Below are 24,657 nucleotides of genomic sequence, written 5' to 3' on the forward strand. Positions count from 1 at the left end.
GCGTTGACACAGACCTGCATGGTTGACATTTGACAACCATCGACATTTGTTAAAGCCTGAAACATTCGTCCACTTAGGTTGCCATGGTGACACCCACTATCCAGGATAGGACCAAAAAATGCAGCAACTGAAATCGACCTCAGTCAGATTACTAAGGTCTCATCCTCCCTCGTGGTCCTTCCCTTCCCCTTTCTGCTCCTCCAACCATGGTTTCCTATGATAGTTGAGGCACAGAGCAAGTGGTTCATAAAGTGACCTCTTTAAAACACAAATCTGATCATGTCAGTCCCCTGCTCTAAACTAATCAGGGCTCCTCTGCTTTCCAATTAAAATAAAATACAAACTCCTTCTTGTGGTCTCTTAGATCCTGCATGAGTTTCCCTGCCGACTGTGAGAGTTCACTGCCCCAAGGGTGAAGTCACCCTGGATACTCCCTCCCAGGACTCGATGTTTTCCTTTCCAGCCTGGCCTACAGTGTATAATTATACATTCATTTCTTCACCATCTGCCTCTCCCACTTAATTCTAAACTCTTTAACGGCAAAGTCTTTCTATTTGTTAACTCTTATAATCCATTGCCTAGCCCAGTGCCTGGCATGTAGCAGATACTCAATAAATATTTGCTATGAAGCTAATTGGCACCCATCTCCAATCAAAGGGAAGGAAGAAGACTGAGCAGTACTGCCCGGTAGCCCAAGGGTGGAGGGAGGGAGCACCTGAAATGGGGAAGCCAAGGACCTTCAGGGAGTCCCAGCTCAGCCCATGCTGAGGACATAAAGGAAGATTCCAGGCACATGGTCCCCATCTCTCGAGAGGCTGCTGTCACACCTTGGGACACACCTCCCCAAGCTGGTCCTTCTGATGGTCTCTAGAGTTGGGGAACAGCTACCTATAGTCAGAAGCAAGGCAGAAAACTCACTCTCACGTTATATTCCCTGACGCTTGGGGAGTGCAGTCATTCCCCAGGGCTTTTTCATCTTAATTACAATAATAACTAGCATTTATCAGCACATGCAATACGCCAGAAATTCTGCTGAGAGCACTTTACAAGAACATCTCATTTAATCCTCACAACAGTCCTATGACGTTGAGGTTACAATTATCCCCATTTTTTCAGATGAGGGTGCTAAGTCCCAGAAAAGTTAAGAAAATTGCCCATGACGTCCCTGGTGGCGCAGTGGTTAAGAATCCACCTGCCAATGCAGGGGACACGGGTTCGAGCCCTGGTCCAGGAAGATTCCATATGCCGTGGAGCAACTAAGCCCATGCGCTACAACTACTGAGCCTGCGCTCTAGAGCCTGCAAGCCACAACTACTGAGCCCATGTGCCACAACTACTGAAGCCCGTGTGCCTAGAGCCCGTGCTCCACAACAACGACGTGGGGCTCTGCACCACGACGAAGAATAGCCCCTGCTCGCCACAACAAGAGAAAGCTTGCATACAGCAACGAAGACCCAACTCAGCCAAAAATAAATAAATTAAATAAATTAATTTAAAAAAAAAGAAAATTGCCCAAAGTCAAAGAGCTACTAAATTTGAAAACTTTGAGCTCTTAACCATTAAGTGAGACCACCTCTCCTTAAATATAACCTATTTCCCCTTCCAACCAGCCTCCTTCCTCCCTGTCAGGCAGAGAAAAGGCTGAAGTCCCATCAACTAGGCACAAGGGTTAGTTGGGGGCGGGGGGAAAGGCAGAGAGCACAATTGAAGAGCCTGGGGGTTTGACCTTACTGAGAGGAGGTTTTTAATTCTGTGGGAGAGTCTGGGAATGAATCAGGATGATTAAAAGGATCCTAAGCAAACTGGAGAACAATAAAAAAAAAATGGCTGAAAGTATTAGGTATCAATGGTAGCTGTCATAACAGACCCATCTTAAAATCTCAGTGGCTTAAGACAGAAAAATCTATATCTCATCCACATCACAGGCTGATGCTGGTTAGTGGCTCTCCTCCAGGTGGTGACTCAGGAACCCAGCCTCCTTCCCTCTTGCAACTCTACCATTTCAGTGCCCTTCACTCAGGCTGCCTGGAGTGTGAAGAAGGTCTTGGACTGCCTGGGGCTGAAAGGGTTGTATCAATTCCCCTTGCATTTCCATTGGCCAGAACATAGTCACATGGTCCCAGCTGAACACAAAGGAGGCTGGGAAATGTAATCTCCTGTGTTCTCGGGAATAGAAAACAGGGGGTAAACACATAACATTGTTTCTACTATACTGTACAAGAAATAAGCTGTAATCATTGCACCTCTTGTGACTCAGCCATGGACGATATTTACATTGTCACAGTAAGGCAAACACCAGATATTGGTTCAACCAAAAATCACAGTATAACTATGTTAGGAGACTGAAGAGAGCAGAAGTGGTTGCAGGAGGAGTTGCCAGGTTGGGGAAAGAGAGCAAAATCTTTTTTAGTAGGAGGTCAGTAGATAATATAGAAAAAAATGTAATTGAGTACACATTTCATAATATATCTAAGTCAAACCATTATGGTGTACACCTTAAACTTACACAGTGATGTATGTCATTATATCACAGTAAAACTGGGGGGGGGAAGCAATAGCATTATAAACAGATTATTTAGAAATATGGTAGAAAATGCCAAAAGGAAGACTTAGAGTTTACAAAGGTTGACCCTAGAGAGTTGGATTCAGGCACAGGGTGTGATCCTGCCTGCTTTAATTTTTTAACCAGCTACCCATGTTACCTTGATAAAAATAGAAAATTAATTTTTAGGGACTTCCTGGTGGTCCGGTGGTTAAGACTGCATGCTTCCACTGTGAGGGGCACAGGTATGATCACTGGTTGGGGATCCCACATTGCTGCACTAAGATCCTGCATGCCACGCAGTGTGGCCAAAAAATAATAATAATTTTGAAAAAGGAAAAAACAAAGAAAGGTAATGTTATTGCTTCCCTAGTGAGCAGAGGGCAAGGACAAACACCAGGTATGACACGGTGGAGGCGCAAAGCAGAAACCCAGAGGCACAGTGTGCCTAGCAAAAGGCACACCACGTCCAATTCTTGCCACACCTTGCAGAGGCATCCCTGGGCCAGGCACAGCCGGAACAACTTAGGTTGTCCTCCAGGGGAGGGACCCTGGATTGGTTAAGTGGGCTGGGTTAGGCTATGGAAACACAACCAGAATCTCAGTGGCTTCACACAACACAAGTTTCTTTCTCACTCACGTTCCTGTCCCATGAGGACTGGGGAGTGGCAGGGCTCTGCCCCATTCAGGCACTGGGGACCAGGTGGAAGGAGGCTGCTGTCTCCTTGAGCTGCTCCACGGGTAACACGGTCTCCTCAGTTGCCATGCACCTGGATGCCTCAGCCCAGAAGGGACACGTGTCCTTTCCTCTCACAGCCCATTGGCCAGAACCATGTGGCCCCGTGCAACTAATGTATAGTCTTCTGAGTGCCCAGAGGGAAGGAAAACTGGACATTGGTGCAAGCTGAGTGTCTACACAGATCCTGATTTCCTGTCACCGGGGAAATTTTAGAGGAGTTGGGAGGAGGCGGGGACCCCCTGACTGAGTTGGAAGGCTCAAGTCTTTGCAATCAGGGTTACAGCCTTCTACCAGGGTCAAGCCGTGGACACACTGATTGGTCCCTCTACAATACCTGAGTCTGTAATCTGCCATCTGAACCCACTATTACATGAAATGGGTTATTATTCTGAAGCATCAGGGAAATGGAGGAGAAAGGACGCAGGGCTCAAACCTCCAGTTCATTCCCCCGCCTCTCAGTAGGACCTCATCAAACCAGCCATAAAGAGCACAAAGCAATGGACAAATGAAAATGAGACACAATTTTAAACCACAAGCAGAGCTCTTTCTCAAGACCCACCAGGTCAAGTCCAACTTCCCTCTCATTTCTTTCAGAGATGACACGAGACCTATGTGACCCATCATCTCATCAGCAAGCACCCTCATCTCGCCTTTGCGCTGATCCCCAAGTCAACATTGGCCTGGATAAACAGAGTCTCCACTGTCCTGTTTGGGAGTTTTATTCTAGATACTTCTCCAGTTTGGAATGTGCAAAGACTGTTGTTACCACATTGGCCCAAGGCTTCTAAGATGAGGAAGCATTCAATCCTGGTCTGTTTCCATCAATGTAAAGATTATCCCTAGAGCCATGTAAGTGTCTTAGAGAAGTGGTAGCAATAATAGTGACAAAAATAACAATAGTCGACTATGATTGAGTGTGCCCAGCACACCGTGTTACACTTGTCTTAACTCCTTTGGTCCTCCTAACAGCCCCGAAAGGCAAGAATTTTTATCACCCCCATTTTACCAAGATGAAAGAGATTCAGGAATTTCCCTAGGTACACACATCTAGTAAGTGGAGGACCTGGGCTCTGAACCCGTATAGTCTGGTGCCAGAGCCCAGGGTTTGGAGTTTTACAAAATTTCAGTATAAATTCTGGCTCTGGGCTTCCCTGGTGGCGCAGTGGTTGAGAGTCCGCCTGCCGATGCAGGGGACACGGGTTCGTGCCCCGGTCTGGGAGGATCCCAAGTGCCGCGGAGCGGCTGGGCCCGTGAGCCATGGCCGCTGAGCCTGCGCGTCCGGAGCCTGTGCTCTGCAACGGGAGAGGCCACAGCAGTGAGAGGCCCGCGTACCGCAAAAAAAAAAAAAATGCTGGCTCTGCCACTTCACACATGTGACGTTAAGAAAATCATTTATCTTTGAGCCTCAGTGTCTCCCTAAAAAGAAAAGCCTGAGTTTCTCCAAAAATGGGGGTGTTCATATCTACTTCTCTAGAGGTTGTTGAAGATTAAATAAAATACCCTGTAAATTTCTCAGAACACGCCTGGCACGTGAAGGAAAGCAGGGCAAGCCGTTTTGGAGATGTGTTCTAGCCAAAGCTGCCCTAGACAAGAAGGCTTGATCTCCTTTTGGAGAGGCCCCACCGCCACCCCCAACTATGTTTCTCATCCATAAATTAGAGATCAGTAGCCTTGTGATTCCACACAACGAGGCACAGAGTAGGTGCTGGAATGCTTTCACCCTCCCTTTCCCCTCTGACCATTGAGCATTTGGGTCACTGCCAGATTCTCACTGTTATAAACACTCAACCTCACACGTTTCTGCCCGGGCCTGTGCCTGGCTCCGCCTCTGGCATTTCTCCCCACTTTCTGAGTCAGACCTTTGGAGGTGCCTAGGTGGGACTGACCAAGGAGCGTCTCCTGGCACAGCCCTCGCCCTGGGACTGGGAAGAGCAGAGAAGACACAGCTGTTGGCCACCCAGCACCCACTGGGGCCCAGTCTGCAGACCATCACCCTGCCCGGGAATCTGCCTGATAAAAATGAGTCCAAGCAGAATTCATTTCTGTTTACCCATATCCACTTTAATATTAGTCATCCCTCAGTTTTCACATCCCACGGCCATCATCCATCTCGGTGGACACCAGCCACCACCCACCCAGAACCACAGGCCAGAGAAAAAGCTCACCACCTCTGGATGCCCAAGTATGTCTGTCACATCAATTTTATGGCTTTTAACTTATTTAAATACTTATGAAGGGGCTTCCCTGGTGGTGCAGTGGTTAAGGATCCGCCTGCCAATGCAGAGGACATGGGTTCGAGCCCTGGTCCAGGAAGATCCCACATGCTGCAGAGCAACTAAGCCCATGCGCCACAACTACCGATCCTGCGCTCTAGAGCCCGCGAGCCACAACTACTGAGCCTGCACACCACAACTACCGAAGCCCGCGTGCCTAGAGCCCGTGCTCTGCAACAAAAGAAGCCACCGCGATGAGAGGCCCACGCACTGCAATGCAGAGTAGCCCCCGCTCGCCGCAACTAGAGAAAGCCCGCGCACAACAACAAAGACCCAACACAGCCAAAAATAAATAAATACTTATGAAGAACCAGAGACCCCTAGGGCCAAGGATTCAAACTAAATTTTGAACCCCAAACGAGAAAGAACCAAGTTGATTCTCTGAACCCTGAAATTAAAATCCAAACACTTTTTTTTTTTCCTGAACCATGAATCGAAGCCAAATTTTCCCAGGAAACATCCAATTAACTACTTTGACCTAAATTGTGGGCTGAGCCTCAGTTTCTCTATCTGTAGAATAAGGTTAAAAAGTACTCAGTCCATTCAGGCTGCTATAACAAAAATGCCATAGATTGTATGACTTAAGCAACAGAAATTTATTTCTCATAGCTCTGGAGGCTGCAAAGTCCGAGATAAAGGCACTGGCAGATTCATTGCCAAATCCTACATGCTATTTAATGCCCAATTCAAATGCTACTTCCTCCACTAAATCTTCCGTATTCATTAGGGTAATTCTAACTCTTAACAATCCCAAACTGTCAGTGCCTTACCGTAATAGAAGTTTACTTTCCCCTCAAGTAACAGACCGAGGTAGGTATTCTTGGTTGGCAGGTGCCTTTACTCCTTGGGATGATTTCAGGAAACCAGGCTCCTGCTGTCTGGTAGTTCTCCCTTCAGCATCCTCTTCTTCCAGCCAAGAAAGGAGCAAGTAGACAAGCCACACTCATCCTTAAAAGCTCCAGACTGGAAGTGCTTCACGTTTTATCGGCAAGAACAATGGTGTGGCCACTTGGGATGCAAGGAGGAAATGTCATCCCTGGGCTCTACCCTGTGGGATGGGAAGCACACATTTCTCATGGACAGTCAGCCACATCTGCCATTTGTAACCTGAACCACCACCCTGCCCAACCCCACCCTCCATCCTAGTCATTCCTCCCTTCCCTGGTCCCTATGGTGTTTCATTTGCTCTTAGCCACTTGCACACACCAAAACCAACATTGTATGATGGCTGGTCCTGTATGTGCATGTCTCCTTGCCCTGAGGACAGGACCATGTCTTTCATTGGTGCATCCTCACAGCACTTATGACAGTGCCTGACACACATCAGGTGTATGATTGGCACTTGTTATGTTAAATTACTCTGTTTTTTCCACATTCCTGGGTTATTTCTGTCCAAATGACCAGTACTAACTACTAGTATCTCACCTCCTCCTGCCTTGGACAGGGCTGGAAGCACCAATTTGCTTGGCTCTACAGCTATAATAGGAAGTTGGATGGAGCTTTCCTGTAGTCTCAATTTTTCAGTTAAAGACTAAAAGCAGCAAGTGACAGATAACATATATCCTCACATTTTAAGGAACACATTTTATGTCCAAAGAAGATCCAAAGCCCCCATCCTTTCATTTCTCTGGAACACTTGGGAAGGGCTGGAGAGAAGTTTAAGAACTGACCACCTTTGGAAGGTTAACTTCAAGGCTATGTTAATTTATTTTTTAATTTCTAGGTGGCCTCCACCTCCATCCCCTTTACCCATCCCCTTTACCCATCCCCTTAATGCATGGTTTCCAACCTTGGCTGCATTTTGAAATCACCTGGGGAGCTTTAAAAATTACTGATGCCTGGGTCTCACCCCCAGAGGTTTTTTTTTTTTTTTTTTAACATCTTTATTGGAGTATAATTGCTCTACAATGGTGTGTCAGTTTCTGCTTTATAACAAAGTGAATCAGTTATACATACACATATGTTCCCATATCTCTTCCCTCTTGCATCTCCCTCCCTCCCACCCTCCCTATCCCACCCCTCTAGGTGGTCACAGAGCACAAAGCTGATCTCCCTGTGCTTTGCAGCTGCTTCCCACCAGCCATCTATTTTACATTTGGTAGTGTATATATGTCCATGCCACTCTCTCACTTTGTCCCAGCTTACCCTTCCCCCTCCCCATATCCTCAAGTCCATGCTCTAGTAGGTCTGTGTCTTTATTCCCGTCTTACCCCTAGGTTCTTCATGACCGTTTTTTTTTTTTTTCCTTAGATTCCATATATATGTGTTAGCATACGGTATTTGTTTTTCTCTTTCTGACTTAATTCACTCTGTATGACAGACTCTAGGTCCATCCATCTCACTACAAATAACTCAATTTCAGTCTTTTTTATGGCTGAGCAATATTCCATTGTATATATGTGCCACATCGTCTTTATCCATTCATCTGATGATGGACACTTAGGTTGCTTCCGTGTCCTGGCTATTGTAAATAGAGCTGCAATGAACATTTTGGTACATGACTCTTTTTGAATTATGGTTTGCTCAGGGTATATGTCCAGTAGTGGGATTGCTGGGTGGTATGGTAGTTCTATTTTTAGTTTTTTAAGGAACCTCCATACTCTTCTCCATAGTGGCTGTATCAATTTACATTCCCACCAGCAGTGCAAGAGTGTTCCCTTTTCTCCACACCCTCTCCAGCATTTATTGTTTGTAGATTTTTTGATGATGGCCATTCTGACCGGTGTGAGGTGATACCTCATTGTAGTTTTTGTTTGCATTTCTCTAATGATTAGTGATGCTGAGCATTCTTTCATGTGTTTGTTGGCAATCTGTATGTCTTCTTTGGAGAAATGTCTATTTCGGTCTTCTGCCCATTTTTGGATTGGGTTGTTTGTTCTTTTGTTATTGAGCTGCATGAGCTGCTTGTAAATTTTGGAGATTAATCCTTTGTCAGTTGCTTCATTTGCAAATATTTTCTCCCATTCTGAGGGTTGTCTTTTCGTCTTCTTTATGGTTTCCTTTGCTGTGCAAAAGCTTCTAAATTTCATTTGGTCCGTTTGTTATTTTTGTTTTTATTTCCATTTCTCTGAGAGCTGGGTCAGAAAGGACCTTGCTGTGATGTATGTCATAGAGTGTCCTGCCTATGTTTTCCTCTAAGAGTTTGATAGTTTCTGGCCTTACATTTAGGTCTTTAATCCATTTTGAGCTTATTTTTGTGTATGGTGTTAGGGAGTGTTCTAATCTCATACTTTTACATGTAGCTGTCCACTTTTCCCAGCACCACTTATTGAAGAGGCTGTCTTTTCTCCACTGTATGTTCTTGCCTCCTTTATCAGGTTCTTATTTGACGGTCTGGAGTGTAGCCTGGGATCCCCTGGTGATTCTAATCCTCTAGCCAGGTTGATGCCTGCCCTAAGGTTATGCAACCTTTTCAGCAAGACTCCTATTTATTCTTCAACACTCAGGGCAAATGTCACCTCCTCGGAGAAGGCTTCCCAGGCCAACACACACACACCCCAGAACTAATCACTCACTTCTCAGTTCTTTAGCTTTTGTACATCTCTCCAAAGAAACATTTGCCACACGTATCTCTAGCCCCCAGCACGGGGCCCAGCACACAGAAGGTGCTCGACAGAGATTCACAGAATGCACGGATGAGCAAACTCAACCAGACATTCCGCCTGAGGTCCTAAATCCCAGGCAGAGGCCGGACTTCAGCACGCAGTAGGCGACAGTCCCAGAGAAGGATGGCCCCTCTAAACCAACTGGAAGGACGCTGCACTCAGAGGCAGGTCAGCCAGACACAAAGTAATTGTTGCTCCCCCAGAAATTATGGTAACAAAGCCAAAGGGATGCATAATCATTAAAAACGAAGTTTTCTCCTCGGCACTTTTACAGTTGGGCTGACGGATCAGTTATGAAAATACTGAATAAATAATGAAATGATGGTCCAGGGGCTTCCCTGGTGGCGCAGTGGTTGAGAGTCCGCCTGCCGATGCAGGGGACGCGGGTTCGTGCCCCGGTCTGGGAAGATCCCACAGGCCGCGGAGCGGCTGGTCCCATGAGCCATGGCCGCTGAGCCTGCGTGTCCGGAGCCTGTGCTCCACAACGGGAGAGGTCACAGCAGTGAGAGGCCTGCGTACCGCAAAAAAAAAAAAAAAAAAAAAAAAAAAAGATAGTCCAGGGAGAGCCTCTGGCAAGGAGGGCTCATGCAGCCGTTTTTAAAAGCAGAAACACAGGTTTACTGAACCGGGCAGGTGCGCTAAATCCTGACTCTCAGGGCTGAGGCTGTGAAAAAGGCTGTTCTTCCACATATCGCTGGAGGTTTACGACTGCTTCAGCTCTGAATGCATCGGCACTGCTCGGCTTCCCATCCACACGTGCTCCAGGGGCCCCACCCCTGCTATTAGAAACATCTAGGAAGACTTTTGAAAATAACCAGGCCCAGCTTCTCCACTCCCCTCCTCCCCCAGTTGGCTTCTGATTTAATTGGTCTTGGTTTGGGTATCGGAAGTTTAAACACCCTCCACCCCCAGGTGACTAATGCACAGTTAGATGTGAGAAACACTGACCTGCAAGAGGTGACGTGAGGGATGCTGAGAATCCCACCTGGGCTGACACACCTACTAGGTGCCAGAGGGCCGTAATCAGAGGTCCTCATAGGAGCTCTCCATTCAAAGTACCTACCAGAATTATCCTGAGAGCTTTTAAGAAGAACAGATAGGGGGCCCTGCCCCAGGCTTTTGAAAAGCTCCCGGGTGATTCTATTAGGCAGCCAGGGTTGACCCACTGGGTTAAAGCAGTGCGTCCCCCGGTGTGTGTGAGAGTGAGACTCATCTGGGGCTTGCTACACGAACCAGATCCTGCCCTGAAGATTCTACATGAAGTCTGGGTGGGTTCCAGGAGGAAACACTTTTCATAAACACCCAGGTCATTCTTACTAGTAGCAGTCTCCCAAACTTGACCGATTGTAAGGGTTTCCTGGAATACTTGTGAAACAGAGATTCTGGATCCCACACCGGACCCACTGAACATGCCTCTTTAGGAGAGGGACCCAAGAACTTCATGTATAACAAGCAACCCAGGTGATTCTAGGACGAGGCATATGTGGAAAAATCGAGGCAAGACCTCATCTCAAATTAACAAAGAGATAAATGAGTCAGTGTATTTCCCCACCTACAGAGAGCTCTAAGTTCATTCATTCAGTCGGTCAGACCACGAGTCCATCAACCTTTTCTACCTGTCTGCTCCACAGCAAGGATTGGGATACAAGGTGATAAGATACATGCCCCCGTCTTTTCTCCAACTACAAGGAGTGGTCCGCCTCACCCTGCAGGCCATCTCCAGTTCCTGCCCCAAGAATCCAACCCTCTCACAACTCTCCTTACTCTTCAAGACCTGCTCTGAGCTAATTCTGCTGAAGAGTAAAATTGACCTCTGCCCTTTGTTCCACCTCCATCCCTAGACGCACATCTGCCAGCCCATTTACAATGCTAGCCATTACTTGTCTGTACCTCTAGTCCGAGCTCTCTTGAAGGACTGAGACTGTGGCTGGTTTATTTGCAACCCCAGTAGCTTGTACCTGGTAGACACTCAATGGAGACCTATAGTTTATCAGGGCAGAAAGACACATACACATAGAGCAGGAATTGCTATCATAGAGGTAACTATTTAAAATGAAAATGCAGGCACCAGGGCCAGACAGTGTGCTTGACCCTATAGGCGACAGAGAGAGGGCTAAAGCACAGTCCTGCCCCCAGGAGCCCCCCAGTCTAGGAAGAGAAGTGGAAAGCAAAAACCATGATATAAGGCCAAAGGGAAGGGACACTAGGTGATCAGAAACAAGGTGTCCCCAAAAAGGACATACCATTTCTGGCTACTAATCAGGAAATGCTTCAAGGAGAAGTAGTATTTGAACTTAGACTGAAAGGGAGGACTTACATATCTGAACGAGCAGACATGGGATGGCAAGGCATTCCAGGAGGGGGGGACAGTGTGAGCAAAGGTATAAAGGCAGGAACAGGAAGGCACGTTTAGGAGGGTCTAGAGATGACACAGCATGACACAGAGCCTCAGAGCAGAGTGTCTGGGAGTTGGAAAGTCACAGACAGGAGTCTGAAGGGACGCCAGGCCTCCCTCATCTCCACGGCTCCCCAGAGTGGCCACCAAAAGAGTCTGTCCTCCCTTTGTCTGCTATTTCCACATTTTCTTGATTTATATTTCTTAATTAATTCGATTTCATCAATTCACACATTCCCCATATTTACAACATTTCCCCTGGGCCTCAGAAATGTATCACATAAAAGCTGTTATCTGTGTTGAACAACAGTTTGGCAGAACTTCATATGCAAGGTCCGGAGGTGGCCAAACAGGGTCTAGTTGGGGAGGCGGGACCCTCCATTGCTTTGTCCGTGGGATGAGTTCAAAATCGGCCACAGTTCTTCCAAAGAAGGGGACTTCTTTTTTCCTGGTCTTCTCTCCTGATCCCAAGGGCTGAGGCCAACGTCATGTGCTCTGAACAAGAGCTCAACGAACACCAGGTGACCTGTGTCCAGACCTCCAGGGTCAGTCCTGGGTGAAGTCTAGTGGAGGTGGCTGGGGTGGGGGTGGGGGGCCGTGAGCGTGTGGGGCAGCCCTGGGCTCAGGAGAGCCTGGGGAGAAGGAATCAGAAGTCTGCTTTTGGACTTCCCTGGTGGCGCAGTGGTTAAGAATCCGTCTGCCAATGCAGGGCACATGGGTTCGAGTCCTGGTCCGGGAAGATCCCACATGCCGTGGAGCAACTAAGCCCGTGAGCCACAACTACTGAGCCTGCGCTCTGGAGCCCATGAGCCACAACTGCTGAGCCCATGTGCCTAGAGCCCGTGCTCCGCAACAAGAGAAGCTCCCGCTCGCCGCAACTGGAGAAAAGCCTGTGCACAGCAATGAAGACCCAACGCAGCCAAAAATAAAAATAAATAAAAATTTTTTTAAAAAGTCTGTTCTTGCCTCCTATACTGTTGGTAGGAATGTAAGCTGGTGCAGTCACTGTGGAAAACAGTATGGAGGTTCCTCAGAAAGCTAAAAATAGAACTACCATATGATCCAGCAATCCCACTCCTGGGCATATATCCAGACAAAACTATAATTCAAAAAGATACACGCACCTCTATGTTCATAGTAGCACTATTCACAATAGCCAAGACATGGAAACTACCTAAATGTCCATTGACAGATGAATGGATAAAGAAGATGTGGTACAAATATACAATGGAATATTACTCAGCCATTAAAAAGAATGAAATAATGCCATTTGCAGCAACACGGATGCAACTAGAGATTATCATACTGAGTGAAGTCAGTCAGAAAGAGAAAGACAAATACCATATGGTGTCACTTATATGTGGAATCTAAACTATGACACAAATGAATCTATCTATGAAACAGAAACAGAATCACGGACATAGAGAATAGACTGGTGGTTACCACGGGGGAGGGGGAGGGAGAAGGATGGATGGGGAGTTTGGGATTAGCAGATGCAACCTGGTATATATAGAATGGATAAACAAGGTCCTATTGTATAGCACAGGGAACTATATTCAATATCCTGTGATAAACCATAAGGGAAAAGAATATGAAAAAGAATGTATATATATGTGTAACTGAGTCACTTTGCTGTACAGCAGTAATTAACACAACATTGTAAATCAACTATACTTCAACTAAAAAAAAATAAAATAAAAAGTCTGTTCTTTAAATTCCTGAGCCAAGGGAGAGAGGGGTAAGAGTACTAACCAGCCATGGGGCAGGGGGCAGAGGTCTGAAAGTAGCTAGTGATCACGGCAACACAAAAGGACAAAAGTATAAAAGTCAGGGCTTAGAGGTCATCTGAGGATGAGAGACAAGCTGGGCATTCACCAGGGTATTCCTGCAACAGGGGCTGGAGACTTAGATTCCCCTCAAGGGCCGGGGCCAAGTCTCATCTTCACTCTATGCCCTAAATATGTTGTGATGGCTTATTAAAACACAGGAGAGCTGGCTGCTAGCTGGGTGGCAGGGCCCAGGCCCTCTCTATAGCAGCATTGTGCACTAGAAATACGAAACAAGCCACCTAAATAATCTTTTCCTTTTTTTTTTTTTTTTGCGGTACGCGGGCCTCTCACTGTTGTGGCCTCTCCCGTTGCGGAGCACGGGCTCCGGACGCGCAGGCTCAGCGGCCATGGCTCACGGGCCCAGCCGCTCCGAGGCATGTGGGATCTTCCCGGACCGGGGCACGAACCCGTGTCCCCTGCATCGGCAGGCGGACTCTCAACCACTGCGCCACCAGGGAAGCCCCTAAGTAATCTTAAATTTTCTAGTAACCACTTTAAAAAGAAACAGGTGAAATTAACTTTATAGATATATTTAACTCAATCTATCCAAAATATACTTCAATATGTAATCTATGTAAAAATTATTAATAAGAATTTTTGCAATTTTTTTCCACTAAGTCTATGTATTTTATATTTACAGCACATCCCAATTCAGACAAACCACATTTCAGGTGCCTGATAGCCACATATGGCTGGTGGCTCCCACACTGGACAGTGTAGCTTTAAAGTGTGTGATTTGGTGGCCTGCCTTGCAGACATGAAAGACACAAATATCCCTGCCTCATCCATAGCCAGAGTGGCCGGCTAGAATGGTGTCCCCTTCTGTCCTCACTGCCCTTCCACGCCCCTCCTGAAGCAAGAAACACACTTGATGAAGATGCCCTTGCACACAGAGAAATGGTACAGACGTGGTGTTCTCCCATCTAGACTCTCCAAACCAGTCCTCATGGCCCACGTGCAGAGGAGTATGTGCTCTGTATTGAAAGAAGAGTGGCTTCTTGCAAAGACTGCTAAGGGGGAGGGTGTATTAGTCTGCTCGGGCTGCCATAACAAAGCACCACAGACTGGGTGGCTTAAACAACAGAAATTTGTTTTCTTACAACTGTGGAGGCTGGAAGTCCAAGATCAAGGTGTTGGCAGGGTTGCTTCCTTCTGAAGCCTCACTCCTTGGCTTGTGGATGGCGATCTCCTTCCTGTGTCTTCACATACTCTTCCTTCTGTGTGTGTCTGTGTCCTGATCGCCTCTTCTTATCAGGACAACAATCATATGGAGGTAGGGCCCACCCATATGATCTCATTTAACTTAATCACCTCTTTAAAGACCCTGTCTCCAAATGCAGTCACATTCTGAGTTTATTTGGAGTTGGGACTTCAACATCTGAAACTTGGGAAAGACAATTCAACCTATAACAGAGGGAAAACACAGGATACTCCGAGATTAAATGCTGGCTAAAAGTCCCAAGATCCTTGAAATTTCAATAGGAAAGGCAGAAGTTGAGAGTAGGAGGGAGCCTATATTCTCAAAGCTTCAAGCAAGTCTCAATTTTACCAGAGTTGAATTCGCCTCTAGAGAAGACAGCTTTTTATTTGAGGACAAATCCACTCTGTGTCTCACAGTCGTGAAGACATAAAGCAAACACTCCCGTAGCTATGGAGATGGTGGAGACAGCCGTGATGCCAGGGATCCAAACGAATCCATGAGATGCAGGGAAGGGTAATCTGTGTAAGCAGAGTGGTACCCTGCAGACCAGGAGAGAAAAGCTTCTTACACTAGCCATGGATGTGACCGTCCTGGGCAATGAAACCATTTTTTATCCTTAGGAAGCTGTACGGTCTTATGCAGGCAACACTCACAGAAGGTGAGAAACTGAGGCCTGGTCTTCACTGAGAACTAGAGAAGAGACAGTAAAAAGAACCTGGGCTGAATTGTTAATGTCCCCCTCATGATGTCATTCAAGACCAAGGCCGCTGGGGCTGGGGCTGACTCATTGGGTTTGGAGGTATAGTCGTGTTGTGCTCTCAGTGCAGAAACACACCAAGAAAGGAGTGGAGTTGCTCCCCTACCAGGAATGGATATCCCGCCCCATCACTCATCCCTGGAAGAAGTCATCCTGCAACATAAAATAAAGACGAGGGCTGCCAGTGTCCACCTAAAAGGAGAAGAAATTTCTCCTCCTCCGTGAACCTGCAGGAGTATAGGACAAAAAAAATGCTGGGCAGAAGAATGCCAGGCTCTGTGACATGCCCTCTGACCTGTATCTTGTCCAGGATGGCCAGGGTGGCAAGTGACAACCAAGACGGAACATGGAATCACCCCCCTAGAGGGTCACAGAAAATAGAGAGGAGACCAGCAAGATGCAGCTACAGTGACAATAATATGGATGCTAAATGATAAAGTGACCTCTCTCAGTAGCTACTGGCTGTGGCCTGGACCTGTTTGCTCACTTCTGCTGGGCTGCGAGTTCCTGAGAGCCAGACCTCTTACTCGCCTTTTTGTCTCCAGAATGATCCTGGCACAGAGAAGGGCCTCAGTAATCACACAACGGAGGACCTGGGAAGCCAAGCCCAATCCTGCAGAGAGGAAAACAGAGGCACAAGGGTATCAGACCATCGAGGGGCACAGGGAAACCGTGGGGAATCTCGGATGATGTTTTTTCTCTGTACTTCCCCATAGAAAGAGGTGGTCCCTCCCATCCTCAAATATGCCTCTTGACGGAACTTGCCTTGCAGAGAAACAGTGTGGAGAAACAAGCATAAAAGTATAACAGGGAGTAGTTCATGGTAAGCCCGTGTCCAGGTAAAACATTCTGTGGATGAAGAAGAAAAATCACCAACAGCAAACCCCCGGGCAGGGCCAGACCACCAGGGCCTCCCTTTCCCGGCAGTGACCTGAAAACGACTTCTCTCCCAGGTACTGCAGCAATCACGAGGAACTACTGCATCCCAGAGCCATCCCTGCCTGGACTGAAGTCAAAGAGAGACAACGAAAGAGCTGGGGCCTGACCAGTTCATCTGAAGGAAGTCCAAGGTCAGGCAGCTCTGCCAGCAGCCTCCAAAAGCAAGAAGGTTCGGGCAACCTTGGTCTCACTGCTCCCTGCCGTCCTTCTGATGAAAGGGACTGGCATGGTTCTCACTGCCCAGCTGGCTAAGCAAAAAAAGAAAATGTATCCAGGAGTAGACTTGAGACAAAACATCGAGAACACCCCAAACTGTGGCCCGATAAGGAAACTACCACGCATGCCAAACTCTAAGCGACAAGAACCAGCCCTGCTGCAACCACTACCGCAGCCAGCACTGTTTTCACTTCTGCACCAGGAACTTGGCCTCGCTACCCCTGGGAACCACCACCACGGCAGCTGTCACCACCAAAAGCTGGGCACCTCTGCTGCCACCCACGGCGGCTTCACCCAAGCCTGTTTCTTCCTGTGGATCCCATCTGAAGCAAAAGGTCTGCATGCACGCATCTGAGTGGTGGAGCCTGGTCACAGGCCTGCATCCCAGTCCCAGGGCATGTGGGAATGTGGGTTCTGACTTCCCCACTGGGAAGACAGAAGAGGAATTTCCCCAGACACACAAAGACAGTTCAAAAGACATTGGGCCCTACAAGATGAAAAGAGTTCTGTGGATGGATGGTGATGGTGGTTGTACAACAACGTGAATGTACTTAATGCCACTGAGCTGTACACTTAAAAATGGTTAAGATGGGGACTTCCCTGGCGGTCTAGTGGTTAAGACTCCGTGCTTCCACTGCAGGGGGCACAAGTTTGATCCCTGGTGGGGGAACTAAGATCCCTGTGTGGTGCGGCCAAAAAAAAAAAAAAAAAAAAAGGTTAAGATGGTAAATTTTATATGTATTTTGCCAGTTTTAAAAAAATTTTTAAGTTAACTAAAAAAAAAAAAGACACTGGGCAACTGTGAATATGACCAATGGCCACCCCTGATCTCAATAAACATTTAGTGCATAAGTAAGTAAAGGTATTAGGTGGGGATGCTGGACTCCCAGACACACAGTAGTTGTCACCAGTCACTGTTTAACATTTCTCAGTTTCCTGAGCATTTTTTAGTGTACTTTGTGCTTCCTGTTATCAATGCTCATACCACACAGGATGACTGTTGTTTACATAATTATGGCTAATTTGCATAAGTATTTGCATAAGTATTTGCAACGTGCCTGGTGCTTACACACGTTATCTCAATTAATCCTCACAATAAACGGTGAGGTGGGTGATGGGTGACTGCATTGCTCAGAGAGTCACTTATACTGGAGGAGGAAGAGGGTATCAGTCAACAGAAATAGAAAGTGAACTCAGTGAAGTCAGTGCAAAGATCTAGAAGAACCTGTAGAGAAACAGAGAAAATACGAAGAGAGAAACGTCAGCCTGTTTATGTTTGGGGGGGACCACAAAAGCGAGGGGCCTAGAAGAGTCTGGAACACAGGAGAAGTGTAACCAAACAGGATCAGGCTAAAATGGCATAGATCCAGTACCCCTGGCAACAGGCCCCCACTCTTACAGGCATGATGTTCTAATGAGAAAAGCCACGTATGAAGAAAGTAAACAGTCATCCCAGACAGGGCCACATAGAGTCCAGCTGGCTCTACCCTAAGGAAAGTTCTGGGAGGAAATTGAGAGGAGTTTGTGCCATAAGTTGAGGTCAAGGGAGATATCATCTGAATCGTGCATGATAAAGGATTAACTTGAACTACACACTCAAGGCAACATATGGGTCCAGCCCGTACCTGTTGCTTCTGCCACTGAGGTTGATCAAAGTCTGTGTGACTAATCAATTGTGTGTGTGCTCATCCAGATGGCCTCACGTGTTCCTCCCTGGCATCTCTGCCTGGAGAAAACTCCAGACGGGAAAAGGGTAGACGTTCACTCCCCAGTTTGGGACTGGGCAGCTGCAGCAGCCCTCTACTTACACTGTTCTCCCGACCCCCTACTACCACCCAGCTGGAGACTGCCCCAAAGAGATTTGGGGAGTAGGACAGAGAGTTCATAGGGTTATCATTCAAACTGAAGATTGGAGAGGTTAAATACCCACCCAAGACTGCCAGCTAGCAAGAGGTGGAGCGGGGATTTGAACCTAGTGTAATTCCAAAGCCCACACCCTTAATCACCAAGAATAGATCCAGATTCCTGTAACTAGCTGTGGGACCCGAGAAAGTTTGTTTAGCTCGTTGAGTCTATTTTCCCGCAAGTAAAAAGGTAACACCCTACGGGGTGATTGAGAGGATTGGAAACGATGCATGTCAAGTCTTAGCTCAATGCCAGGGCCCCAATAAAAGAGCATCAGTGAGCAAAAGTTATACACATTTTCAGAGGGAAACTCTCAGCCTCATGGATTAGGAACATGATAAGGGTTACATGGCCATTTGCCATCAAAGACAGATCTTGATCCTGGGTTTTTTACCCCACATTCCATGCATCTGTCTGGCCCATTTGAGGGTTTGGGTGGGAATGTGGGGAGGACTAAATCTAAGTGTCTTCCATAAGAAATTCAATTTTATTTCATTGAGGACAAGGCTGTGTGCATCTGCTCCATGTGAACAACTATGGCAGGTGCTGAAGAATGGGGCAAGATGAGGGGGACCCGGCTCTGCCCTCAAGGGCAGTGATGTGGCCGGTGAATGGGCCTGGGGCAAAGTTGTAGCAAGGGTACCCCTCCTGTCTTCTTCCACCAGGGAAATGGGTTTAGCTAAGCCAGTGATTCTTAAAACCTTGGCCACACATTGTTATCACCTGGGGAGCTTTAAAAATGCTGCCACCTGGCCCCAGCCCCAGAGGTTCTGAGTTCAATGGTCAGGCATGCAGCCTGGGCGTCAGTGCATGGGGCAGCCAGGTTGAGAACCCCCAAGCTAAGCAAAGATGCAGTTCTTGGGCGAACTGGGGTATGGGAGGAGAAGGGAGTGTGAGTGGGGTTCTTCTGTGTCAGGGAAGTAAACGGACCTGTGAGGAGGAGAATGTCCAGGGCTGTGGTCCCTAAGGCCCTAGACGCAAGCCCCGGACACTCATGACAGGAACAGGACAGAGCCCCTGCCTCTTAGCGGGCAGCTGCAGGTTTCACAGGCAAGACCTCAGACACGCAGTCAGGACAAACATGCTTCCAACAGCCTGAGACACGGTTTACTGCAAGAGCTGTTCACCAGGCACATGAGAAAGAAAGGTGTGACTCCAGCTCTGGACTGGCCTTCCTGATCATGGGAGGCAAGCTGCATGGCCACCTGGAAACGGTCTGTTGTGTTTCCAAACAGAGTCAGATAAATAAAATGCATTATTATTTTATTAGCAACTCTTAAAAGTTCCTGTAGTGGCGTGAGTTACAACAGATACAACTACTTTCATATATTTATGTGTTTAGCACTTAATTCACACTCGCTTGCCTTGCAAGACACTCAGCTGTAACACATTTTTACTGTGTTCTGTTTTTCCACATTCATCAGACTTTATTGATTACTACCCGCCAGGACTTCTAGAAAGCAGTCATCTTGTTTCCAATCATCCCCTTCTTTTTTCAGTGTTATCTGGCCATCTTTCTTACTATAGGATGTGCTTTCCATGTTGCTTTCTCTTTCGTCTCCCGTCTTTCATTAGTCTTTCCTCTATGATTTCTCAGAGTTCTTACAGACTCTTCCACCATTTTGTGCTTCTTGAAATGTTAAGACATAAGACTTAATTGAGGAAAGTACTCAGAAAACTCAATTCTTTTTTCTTTTATCTCCCCACCCCAACGTGCGTGCCCCAACCATAACTCCACACCCTTGTCTTTCAGGGTCACCTTCTCAACCTTCCACCCAAGTTCAATAGCCCTAGAATTCCTGAGGCCCTGCCCTCTAAAGGCTCCGCCTCCTTATTAGACAAACTCAATCCCTGGACCCACCTCCAGCTCAGATGTTCCGCCCAAACCCCTCCTCAGGCTCCTCCTCTACCCAGGCCCCGCCCCTCCACCTTCACAGGCTCCTCCCTAAGCCCTACCCCTCTCCCGACCCGAGAAGCACCGCCCCCAGGGCCAGAGCCCTATATACCACCACCACCCCTAAGCCTCACCCGGCCCGCTCCCCTGCTCGGGTCCCTTCCTTGGTCCGTCTCAGGTTGCATCTAAGGCTCCGGGGATCGTGGCTCCCAGGCCGCTGAGCTCGGACTCTGGGGCTTGAGGCACGTGGCGGCCATCTTGTCATAAACTCAATTCCTATACTTTCAAGTGTTGTGTCAAGTCCGAAGTTGGTGGTATGTCGAACATTACTTGAGGTAGAAATCCTATGCTTGGCTTTTATGTGGAATGACCAAAAGCTCAGAAACATGCATAGAACTTCTCGCTGTCACCACCTATGTCGATATGGGTCGTCGAGGAAGCAGATACTGGACTTAGAGGCAGAGCTGGCGTTAGGAGTGAAAGATTTGGTGGAGGGCCATAACTATGAAAGATAAAGGCTGAGGAGGCAGGACTGGGCAGGGAAAGCCTTCAGAGGGCCATGCAGATCCTATCCTGTGAAAAGAAATGCAAGAGAAAGAAAAATAGGGCCGGGAACATCTCAGACCACAGTGCAGATCATGCAAAGTCCTGGGCAACCCAGTGGGGAGTGAAGCAAAGTTGCCCATTAGAGGGGTCTCCCAACGGGCAGAAATGGTGGGTGCCGGTGTCTCCACCACACTCAGTCTTTGGCTTGGGAGCCGCCAGGGACGAGCGAAGCTGGCTTAAGTGCTGCAGCTGGAGGCGATCAGCTAAGCTCATTCTTCGCAGCTGAAAGAACTTCACAAGTTCTTTCTCGTAGGGAGATCCAAGCACTGCTTCTCTGCAGCTGCCACGCCCCCTCCCATCTCCTGACAATGCAAGCCTTTATAAATGAAAGGCTCAGCTTCGTTAAGGTTATTAAATACTTGTCTTTTCTCGGCCTGGCGTGATCAAGCAAACACCGTGCCCAGCTGAACTGTGGGGAAAATGCAATTAAACGTTGTACAGAGAGATACAATTGACAGTCAGTGGCAGAGCCACGGGTAACTGTTTTCTTTCTGCTTTTCTCTATGTTCCAAATTTTAGACCTTGATCATTTATTTTTCTTTTTGATTGGAAAATATAATGAACATTTTAAAATTAGTCTCCATATCATACCTTTTTGATCCAAAATGGCATCCCCCAATTTGACAGCCCAACAAATTGCTTTCACATAGGAGAACGTGGTAATAGACCAAGCATAGCTTTGAGCTCAGACAGATCTGAGCTTGAACCCTGGCCCTGTGACTACTACTCTGAACTCTGGGCAGGCCCCCACCCCCTCTCAGCGTTCACCAAGAAAGGCAGACACGTGTCCTTACTTCTCAGCTTTGCTTTAATAAAGCATTTTAAAAATCGATGTTTAAGCCTTCCAAAACTGCTAGAAATTTCTAAAAATCCACATTCAAAGGACAAAGAGTGGCCATAGCTGAGGAAATCCAAAATACTTTCCTGGGAAAGTCCTAAAAATGAGTTCTAAAAACCTCCTCGAGGGGCTTCCCTGGTGGTTCAGTGGTTAAGAATCCACCTGCTGATGCAGGCGTCATGGGTTCGATCCCTGGTCCGGGAGGATCCCACATGCCATGAAGCCTAGAAAAAAAGCCCACACGCAGCAACGAAGACCCAATGCAAGCATAAATAAATAAATAAATTTAAAAAAATAAAAGCCTCCTTGACAGCAATTGCACTTCTAGGTATACATGCCTAAGAATTCAAAGTAGAGACTCAAACATGTATTTATACACCCATGTGTATACACTTCCACTCACATGTCAATAATACAGCAGCATTATTCACAATAGCCAAAAGGCAGAAATAACCCAAATGGCCATTAACAGATGAATGGGTAAGCAAAATGTGGTATATACATACTATGGAATATTATTCAAGCTGAAAAAAAAAGAAGGAAAATCCAATGTACACCGTAACACAGATGAACCTCGAAGACGTCATGCTAAGTGAAATAAGCCAGACACAAAAGGACAAATACTATATGATTTCACTTATATGAGGTACCTAGAATAGTCAAGTTCATAGGGACCAAAAGTAGAACAGAGGTTACCAAGGGCTGGAAGGAGGAGGGGATGGGGAGTTAGCGTTTAATGGGCACAGAGCTTCAGTCTGGGCTGATGAAAACGTTCTGGAGATGGATGGTGGTGATGGTTACACAACACTGTGAGTGTACTTAATGCCACTGAACTGTACACTTAAAAATGGTACAATGGTAAATTTTACGTTCCATAGATTTTACCACAATAACAAAGAATTTCTAAAACCTCCTTGTCAATGCAGTGTTACTACTTAAACACAGGCAGGGAGCAAAGCTGAGCTGCCTGCAGGTGTTTCTCACATGGAGAAGCAACATACAGCTTGTGCAATTCATTGCATTTTTCATCACTTTTAATTATAAAAATAAAACCACATCACAGAAAAATTTGAAACTAAAGAAAAAACTCATAATCCCATTTCTTTTCTTCTTTACAGGATTTTATTTTTAGACCTAGTTGTAACCATAGTGTTTGGACAAGTCCCAAAAGTGACTTCCAGAAACGTCCTTCATCTGAGCCTCAATTTCCTTAGCTTTAAAATAGGAGTCATATTTCCAGAAACCTCCTTGGCAATGCCCAGAGCAAGATTGACACTATGATTTCTCTTGGGATGCTCAGCCACGCTTCCCCCAGAGTAGGAAGCATCCGTTCTCCAGTGGGTGTGAAGAGCTGGGATGGTGGCAGAGGGGAAGGAGAGTAGGAAGAGAGAAGGCTAATGGCTGTCTATGATTCCACAGGTCATTGGCACACGTGTACATGCATGCGCACATGTAAACGAGCACACACAGGTTCTCCCCCTGCTGAGGGTCTATAACATCCCTGTGGCTCTGTTGCAGGTTGAAGTGCAAAAGGAAAAAGGAACTGGTTGTTGAGGTAGCCCCAGGCCCTTGTCATGAGGACAATCTGGCTGATGGCTGAGACCCTCTGCAAGGAGCCCAGGACAGGGTGCTCTGGGAAAACTAAGGTGGATCTATGGCCTCCTGTTCAGTTTGATTCCCACCAGGACAGCAGAATGCAAGTCTGGGGCTGGACACACCCATGTTCGAGTCTCAGTGCAGCCTTAAGCAAGTGACTTGCTTTCATCTGAGCCTCAATTTCCTTGTCTTTAAAATAGGAGTCATACTTCCTACCTCCTGATGGTGTTATGAGGCCTGAAAGAGAAACCATGCAAAGTGCTTGGCATGGAGCCCTCGCTAAATGGAGGCCATATCAGACACAGCCCTCCTAAAGCCCCAGAAGCAACTTCATTGACCCAACCAAGCAACCAACCAATACTGAAAACCTTTCCACTGTGGACCTGGTTGTGAACTCAAGTGAAGAACTCACCAAAATTATTTTAACATTGTAAAGAAACACTGGAAAGACTTAATAAAAGGTTCACTTAAGTAGTTTCTCAAACCACATTAGCAATCATTCCATAACAAATAAATTGACCTGGCTAGAAGAACAGATTTTGGAAATAGCTTCAGACGGTCTTGACACAAAAATCTGTTGAAGAGGAGGCACATATATCATTCTGATTAGAAATTCACTTTTAGTCTCCAATTCAATCAAGGCAGGTAGGTATTAGTTACAGGAACACTAGTTGCTATAATAGATGAACTCCAGAGTGTCAGTGGCTTAATATGGTAGGAATTTATTTCTCACCTCAGCAAATCTCAGTGTTCCTGGTGGACAGGCAGCTTTTCTCCATGTGGTGACACAGGAACCCAAGCTCCTTCCATCTTGTGGCCCTACCATCCCCTGCGGCCTCTTTCTGGCGAGTGGAAAGAAAACAAAAAAGTGGAAAAGCTTCATTGCTTCTTAAAATTTGACCCACAAGCATCACACGTCACTTCCATTCACATGTCATTGATGGGAACAAGTCACATGGCTACAGTGGAAGTAAGACTGGAAGAAAATATTTGCAACAAATACAGTTGATGAAGTTCTTTAAAGTTCAGTGTCTAGAATATGTTAAATATATAATGAAGAATATATTATACGTAATAATATATAGAATTTAAACTCAGAATATATAAAGAACTCATAATTCAATAACACAAACAATTGAGTTAGAAAACAGCAAAAGATTTGAATAGACACCTCATCAAAGAAGATATACAGATGGCAAATAAACACATGAAAAGATGCTCAACATCATTGGTCGTCAGGGAAACTCAAACTAAAACCACAATTAGATCCCACTATACACCACTAGAATGGCTAAAATTAAGAAGACTGAGTATCCCAAATG

General features: G+C 46.6%; 1 long non-coding RNA gene across 1 annotated transcript in view; it reads right to left on the bottom strand.

Moving 5' to 3' along the window:
• The window catches only part of LOC114888612, a 95,167-nt gene that overhangs the window by 47,647 nt on the left and 22,863 nt on the right, over nt 1-24,657 (bottom strand). Inside the window, exons 2-3 of the long non-coding RNA XR_003791822.1 lie at nt 24,069-24,177; nt 6,325-6,602 (exon numbers count right to left, since the gene is read on the bottom strand). This is a non-coding gene — a long non-coding RNA (uncharacterized LOC114888612). The remainder of the gene's footprint in view (nt 1-6,324; nt 6,603-24,068; nt 24,178-24,657) is intronic.

The sequence above is a fragment of the Monodon monoceros genome, unplaced genomic scaffold (assembly GCF_005190385.1).
Source record: "Monodon monoceros isolate NGI ecotype Baffin Bay Population unplaced genomic scaffold, NGI_Narwhal_1 Super_Scaffold_9, whole genome shotgun sequence".
Classification (NCBI taxonomy): Eukaryota; Metazoa; Chordata; class Mammalia; order Artiodactyla; family Monodontidae; genus Monodon; species Monodon monoceros.